At 42.4% G+C, this 7,866-nt stretch overlaps 1 long non-coding RNA gene across 1 annotated transcript; it reads left to right on the forward strand.

Moving 5' to 3' along the window:
• Nucleotides 1-758: 758 nt before the first annotated feature.
• Nucleotides 759-7,520, forward strand: LOC117362991. The gene is made up of 3 exons (XR_004539950.1): nt 759-983; nt 6,420-6,580; nt 7,461-7,520. It is a non-coding gene; the product is annotated as an uncharacterized LOC117362991 (long non-coding RNA).
• Nucleotides 7,521-7,866: the final 346 nt, after the last annotated feature.

The following is a 7,866-nucleotide window of genomic DNA, read 5'->3' on the forward strand; positions in this document are numbered from 1 at the left end:
CCGGTCCACCCCCTCCAATGTACTTATTCCGGAGCAGAGTTGGCAGCCGCGCTGAAGTGCAGGAAGGTCCCGCGATGACTGTGTCTGCCGGCAATGCTCCAGAAGAAGTAAGTGACGTCGGAGGGGGTGGACCGGCAGCCGCAGTCATCACGGGACCTTGCCACAACTCCATGTGTCTGCTGGTCCGCCCCCTCTGATGTCACTTACTTATTCCTGAGCAGAGCTGGCAGCTGCAGTCATCGTGGGACCTTGCTGCACGGCATTGGTTTGGAGGGAGAGAGAAAGGAGCATAGACGGATGGTGGAGGGAGAGAAAGGGGGCAGGGTGGTATGGAAGGGTGGTGGGGCAGGGTGGTATGGAAAGATGATGGAGGAAGAGAAAGGGGGCAGATGCTGATGGAATTGGTGTGCAGGGTATGACCAGTCAGGCTCCGTGCCTGCCATGGTTCCAAGGAAATTGTATAAGAAAGGGGGAGGTAGACTCAGAAAGCGGTCTCCACAGGCTAAACCACAGAGCCAGACAGAGCAGCCTGATGACTGGTCAGACCCAGAATGGGAGGATATGGAAACCCTCCCTAGTCACTGCACTCTTTTAATCCCACCTAAATCTGATCCTGTGTATAGGAAGCCATGCAGTATCCCTAAAGTCCACCGGGGGAGCCCAAGAGAGCCACAAGCTAGAACAAGCTCAGGCAGGTTAGGGCATGGCTTGGCTCATGAAAAGCCTGCAGACTTCTCTAAGCTGCTGGAGAAGTTAGGGCAGAGGAACAAGCCTCTCCCCAAGGAGTAGCTTCCCAGCCTAAGCCAAGGTAATGTGCCGGACCCTATGGAAATAGAGGAGGCAGGTTCCTCTATTGAATTTGCAGCACCAACCCAAGAGGAGCAAATGGAATTCCAGGAAATGCTGGTCCCACAGGAGCTGTTCCAGGCGCCAGAATTAATGGACGTAGGTTTGGCTGCCAGGCATTACTGAATACAAGAGCTGTGAGTTTGTTTTTGAAGCTTGCTGAGTTTGGGACATTATCTTTTTGAAATTACTGTGTTTCTTTTTTGGCTACAAATGTGCTGTTTTCTTTTGAGGAATATTTTGTACTTTATAGTTGCCTGAGTTAAGTACCCAGCATTTAAAACCCTAGCTGTTCTTTTTTCAGCTTTGTGTGGGGGTTGTGTGTGGAAGAGAAATTGGGTGGGTTTTTCTGGCTTTTCTCTTGGGAGCCCAAGCTAGTAGGAAACTGAGGTTTGCCCATAACTTTGGGGAGAAGTTTGCTGTTATCCTGGGAAGGAATTCTGAATGCAATTTAAGTAGCTTTGAAGGCAAACTTGTGGCAAACTCCCTGTCCCCAGCTGTGCTTGCTAGCAGCTGGAGGCTTCTATACTTTTGGCTTGAATAAATGTTTAAAGTTTGGACTGCCACAACTTAAGGAAGTTGGACTTACCTAAAACCTGTTTTAGGCAGGCTGCTGCAAAGGACTTTTGAGAATAAGCAGAACTCTTTAGGAAGAGAAAGTGAAGTTTTGTTTGGTGAAAATCCTGAAAGCTACACAGGATTTGCCCCTGAAGTTTTCTTTCCTGGAATTGAATTTTGTTTTTTATTTTACCTCAACTCATTCTGACAAAGTAGCATTATTATTATTGAACCTGCAGGGCTAACTCCTTCCTGTGGAGCACACCCAGACCTGTAGTTTTGCCTGTGGCCACTTGGGGTACTGTTGGCCATTCTGAGGGACCCCAGTGGTTACAAGGGAAAGTGGAAGAGAGACATAAGGGGAAGGATACTGGATGGAATTGGGTTGGAGGGAAAGAAAGGGGGCAGATGCTGATGGAATTGGTGTTCAGGGAAAGGAGAGAGAGACATAAAGAGGAAGGATACTGTATTGAATTGGGTTGGAGGGAAAGAAAGGGGGCACATGCTGATGGAAGTGGGAGGAAGGGAGAGGAGAGAATAACATGCCAGACCATGGGGGTATGGGAGAGGGAAGGGAAGGAGAGGAGAGAGATGCCAGACCATTGGAAGAGGGAAGGGAAGAAGATGGATGCCAGACCAATGGGGGTGAAGGGAGAGATGGAAGGGGGAGGCATACAGTTTCTGGAAGGGGCATGGAAGGAAAGAAGATGCCATATAGAAGAGGCAGAGAGAGGTTAGACAGTGGATGAAAGGAAGAGAGTGACAAGAAGATGCATTGTATACAGAGTCCAGCTTCTTGGTGGTTCAATTTAACCTTTGTCTACGTATTTCTATTCTCCCCCCCCCCTTTTCAAAACTGTAGAGCATTTTTTTGTGCCAGCCATGGTGGTAACAGCTCTGATGCTCAGAATTCTATGAGCATCTGAGCTGTTACCACTGAGGCTAAAAAACACACTACAGTTTGTAAAAGGGGGAGGGGTTAGTTTGTGATTACATATCCCATACTAGGCAAAGGTGTTTTCTGTGTTCTGTGTGTTCAAAAGACATGGTTTTCTATTAGGATGGACTGTGTAGGATTGATCTATACTAGTCTGGCTTGTTTAGTTTAAAATGGGTGTATTGATGTTGTACTGCTCACTGCAGTATGTAAGATGCTGCCTTTTCCTAGGTATATTCTTGTGTGACATGTGGATTTTTACTAAAAATCATGTTTTTCATACAGATAGGGGTATCATATATTGATGGGCCCCAGGTATCACATTTGTGTGAAGAAATCATTTAAAATTGTTTTATAGGTATATGGTAGTAATGGTAGGTATGGAAATTGGGAGAGAGGCCCCCTCCTTAATTTCTGCCCTGGGCCACAGCATGTCTAAAACTGGCCCTGGACACAGCAACAGCTCTGTCTTTATATGCATCTTACCTTTAAATGGATAAAAGCCACCCTTTTTGCCAAGAACATAAGATTTGCCGCTGTTGGGTCAAACCAGTGGTCCATCCTGCCCAGCAGACCACTCACGCGGCGGCCCTCAGGTCAAAGACCAGTGCTCTAAATGAGTCCAACCTCACCTGCGTACATTCCAGTTCAGCAGGAACTAGTCCAACTTTGTCTTGAAACCCTGGAGGGTGTTTTCCCCTATCACAGATTTCGGAATAGCGTACCAGTTTTCCACCACTCTCTGGGTGAAGAAGAATTTCCTTATATTTGTATGGTAACTATCCCATTTCAGCTTTAGAGAGTGCCCTCTCGTTCTCCCTACCTTGGAAAGGGTGAACAACCTGTCCTTATCTACTAAGTCTATTCCCTTCATTATCTTGAATGTTTTAATCATGTCCCCTCTTTTCAAGGGAGAAGAGGCCCAGCTTCTTTAATCTCTCACTGTATGGCAACTCCTCCAGCCCCTTAACCATTTTAGTTGCTCTTCTCTGGACCCTTTCGAGTAGCCCTGTGTCCTTCTTCATGTATGGCGACCAGTGCTGGATGCAGTACTCCAGGTGAGGGCGCACCATGGCCCAGTACAGTGGCATGATAATCTTCTCTGATCTGTTCGTGATCCCCTTCTTGATCATTCCTAGCATTCTGTTCGCCCTTCTGGAAATTTATCTACTCTCAGCTAAAGATATGAGTAGATTTTGTGACTCAGCAGATATTCCAATGTTATGAAGTACAGGAAATTTTAGAAGTTTTAGGAATAGAGAATGTATGCTAAGATAGGACTTTGGACTTCATTTTCTTACTTTCTTAAGCATGAGGTCACCACAAGTTGTTTTTATAAGCAAAGAAGCTCCTTCTAAGTCTCACTGAGCTCATCATATAAATTTGTAGCTGAAGTAGGGTTGCCATATTTTCCAATCGGAAAATCCAGACCCCCTAGACCTGTCCCCAGGCCCACCCAGTTCCACCCATTCCCGCCCTATAACACCCTAATCCCACTCCAGCCCTGCCCTAGTCCCACCCCCAGTCCCAATTTTCTTTCCATATGGGATTATAGAAAAAAAATAAAATCAAAATAAATTAAATCTGATTTTGAGTTGAACATTTCATTTGCATAGCAATTTCACATTGAGACTTTTCTGCATTTATATTTTTGTCACATCGTGTAAAAAATCTCATTTGTTGGCTTTTAATCTGTCACTGAATCAGTCCATCTTTGGCATCTTACATTATTTTTATTATGCAAAATAAATGTACATTAATATGTAAAGTGATTCTAATGCATGCAAAAACACTAGATAATTAGCTCATAAATTTACTATAGGATTTGAACATAAGAACATAAGCATAGCTTTACTTGGTCAGATCAATGGTTCATCAAACCCAATAGCCTGTTCTTACGGTGGCCAATCCAGGTCACTAATACCTGGCAAAAACCCAAAGAGTAGCAACATTCCATGCTACCAAGCCACAGTGTGGCCCTCTTTTACTAAACCACAGTAGAGGTTTCTACCTTGATATGGAATGCTAAATGCTCCAACATTGTTCCGATGCTCATAGGAATTCTACGAGTGTCAGAGCAGCGTCGGAGCATTTAGTGCTCTGGGCTGCCGTAGAACCCTCTACCGTGGCTTTATAAAAGAGAGAGAATGCTTCTTCCATTTTACATTACATTACATTAGGGACTTCTATTCCGCCTATACCTTGCAGTTCAAGGCGGATTACAAAAGAGCTAACTGGACATTTCCAGTGAAGTTACAACAGTTTTGGTTTTTTTTTTTTTTTTTTTGGTTACAAGGGAGGAGAGGTACCTGGATTAATTCTGGAAGAACTTGCAAATTGGATATTAAATTGACTGTACGTTACTGTGTGATATAACAAATAGATTACAGTTAGAGTACAAATAAGATTACGAAACATTTCAGGGATCTGAATACTTGGTTGGTGTTTTGGGGAGGAAGAGATTATTTAAGTGGAGGTTTTGGGGGAGAATTTATCTAGGAGGAGGGGGAAGGGTTGGGTTAAGATATCTGGATAAATTTTTTGAAAAGTAGGGTTTTGATTTCTTTTCGAAAAGTTTTGAAGTCGCCCGTTGCCGTCAACAGGTTGGAGATGTGTACCTGTTTTACTTAATATCTGTATGAGTTCCTTAATCCCTCTTTTACTAAAGCAGCAGCACGGATCAGCACGGTAAAGGTTCCAATGCCCATAGAAATTGAATGCAGATGATATTTTTTATCCTAACGATTTCTCCAGAGTTGCAATATTCATATCTTAGAATAAAGATGCATATTGATATCTTCTCTTTTAAAGCTAATTGCAGATAAGACTAAAATCCTTTGGTTTAGTTCTAAACAAAATTCCAACTAGTATTCTAATAGGTAATGGTTCCCCCGCTTTTAGTTGAGAAAACCTCTAGAGTCCTGGGATTCTGCCCTGTCTAGGGAACTTCAAGCCAATAGTTTTGAAAAGAAATTTTTTTAAAACTTAGTCAACTTAGATGGATTTGCTCCTGCTTCTATGAGAAAATATTTTGTTCGGGTGGTACAATTGTTGATTTTGACTCAGATGGGACTATTGTGATCCTTTGCATTCAGGAACCTCACAAGAAACCTGGAAAATGCTTCAGTTGTGTATTGCAGCTTCATTCATTTTTAAAAGTGAAAAATTGTGCAGCCCCTTTTATCAAGCTGTGCTAGAGGTTTCCAGTGCAGGCTGGCGTAGTAAATGCTCCATCACAACCTCCCGGAGGAGGTTGTGATGGAGACTACCGTTCTGGGTTTCAAACGTAAGTTGGATGCATACCTTCATGCTAATCATATTGAGTGATACGAGAAATCCGGGTCTCCATAAAGGAGTACCTAAAGGGCCTCCGCGTGTGCGGATCACCGGACTAGATGGACCTAGGTCTGATCCGGAGAAGGCATGTCTTATGTTCTTATGTTCTCTGAGGGTCATAAAATTCCTATGAGTGTCGGGGTACTTACCTTGCCCGCCCGTGCTAAAAATCTCTAGTACATCTTGATAAAAGGAGGGGTTGGTCATGTTTCCCCTTTATTAATTCAACTCCACTGGCTGCCTATGGAAGCTCAAATAATTTTAAAGCTCAAATCCATTTTAAAATATCTTTATTATATAAAATAATTACTATCTGGGCACTTTTCCAAAGCTCAGTTGTTAATTCCAGGATAACTCTGGTAGGTTGAGCATATCATATAATAAACTGAGATCTTTTGTGCTTTCTATTAGTTTCAGGCTTTTAAGGCTGAAATAACTTTTAGGAAGTTCATTCTCTTATCAGTGCTAATATTTGCAACTTGCTTTTTAAAGACAATTGAAGACATATCTTTTTTCATATTTAATTCAAAAATTGTAAAACCATAATTTTTTATTTTTTTGTATTATTCCTAGTGCTAATGCCTGGACTCTTAAATTGAGATTTTGCTTTGGACCTTATAGGATAAAAGTGGGTTATAAATATATAATATAACATAACTACACATTCTCTGTTACCTGAACACGTTATAATATTCTTAGTGATATCTAAATAAAGTTGCAGTTTATTATTTATCACTAATAGAATCATCTGAAAATAAGGCAGAAAGAACTTGTGATGTCATAAATGAAACTCGAGAGATGTGCCATTTCCATGGAGATTTTGTTCCTGCAAGAGATAAAATGCGTCCAGCAAGAGTCCGGATTAGGGCTAGGAGGCCCACCCTGCCTAGCCCTGAAGACCAGGTTAGTTTCCACAAGCTCTAAATGCCTGTTGTGATTTAACAGAACTGTGATGTCCATATTTTAGATGAAATAAAGGCAATTTGGGGCCGCTGGCAGCAAGGCAGGAGAGCGAGAACCATGATTTCTGGCTATCTTGTAATAGACAAGTGGACAGAGTATTGTGAAGGCAAAGGACGGGAAAGGTGTGTGTGTGTTGGGGGGGGGGAGCTTTTATAGTATCCAATGGATAGTAAGATACTCTGATACTGGAGTAATAGGTAAATCTCCTCAGATGTCATTGGAGGTCAAGATTAGTAGTGAAAGGACTTTGGACAAATATGACTCAGGCCATAGAAGTCTCTCCTCTGCAGCTGTTGCTGTTGTCTGGCCTACTCCTGCTCTATTGTTTGCTAGTTTCACAGGCACATTAAGATGTGGAAATCTGCTGCACTTTAGAAAACTGTTGAAAATGTATCTTTTTGCACAAGCATTTCTCAGCTAGTTGTACCTTATTTTTCTATCGAATATCTAATCATTTATTAGAGCGTGGATGATGTAATGTTTACATTTAGATCTCTGTCTCCTCTTGCTCTTGTCTGTGACATGAATTTTTAAGATTTTATGTGTACTTACTGTGTACATTAATTGTGAGTCGCTTTGGTCAAAGGTGGAATATAAATGTTTTAAATAAATAAATAGTGTCATCCTAGCTGATACCAAGAGGCATGAAAAGCTGCCATGCTATGTTCTGTCTCCACTAGAATGTTTTTTCCCTTCCCTATAATATATTTTTTTAAAAATTGAAAAACCTTCTTCTTCTAATGCTATTACTTTGGGCTTCTTATAACATTGTTGTTTTCTGCCTTAATTTTTTTTTCTTTTGGCTTGGTCTGTTCATAAGAACATAAGAAATGCCTTCACCGGATCAGACCCTAGGTCCATCTATTCCGGCGACCCGCACACGCGGAGGCCAAGCCAGGTGCTCCCAGATGGAGACCCTGATCACCCGTATCCCTCAATGTCATTTGCAAGGAGGTGTGCATCCAACTTACCCAGAATGGTAGACTCCGTCACCACCTCCTCCAGGAGAGCATTCCAAGCGTCCACCACTCGCTGTGTGAAACAGAACTTCCTGACATTTGTCCTGAGCCTGCTGCCCCTCAGCTTTATTCCATGACCTCTTGTCCGTGTCACTTGCTTCTGCTGCTTGTGATGGTCACTTGCATTACCACTCCCTTGTTTTTACTTTGGTGCATAATAGTTACTTATGGGAGGGGTACTGTAACAGATCAAGATTATTCTGTATA

The sequence above is a fragment of the Geotrypetes seraphini genome, chromosome 1, assembly GCF_902459505.1.
Source record: "Geotrypetes seraphini chromosome 1, aGeoSer1.1, whole genome shotgun sequence".
Classification (NCBI taxonomy): Eukaryota; Metazoa; Chordata; class Amphibia; order Gymnophiona; family Dermophiidae; genus Geotrypetes; species Geotrypetes seraphini.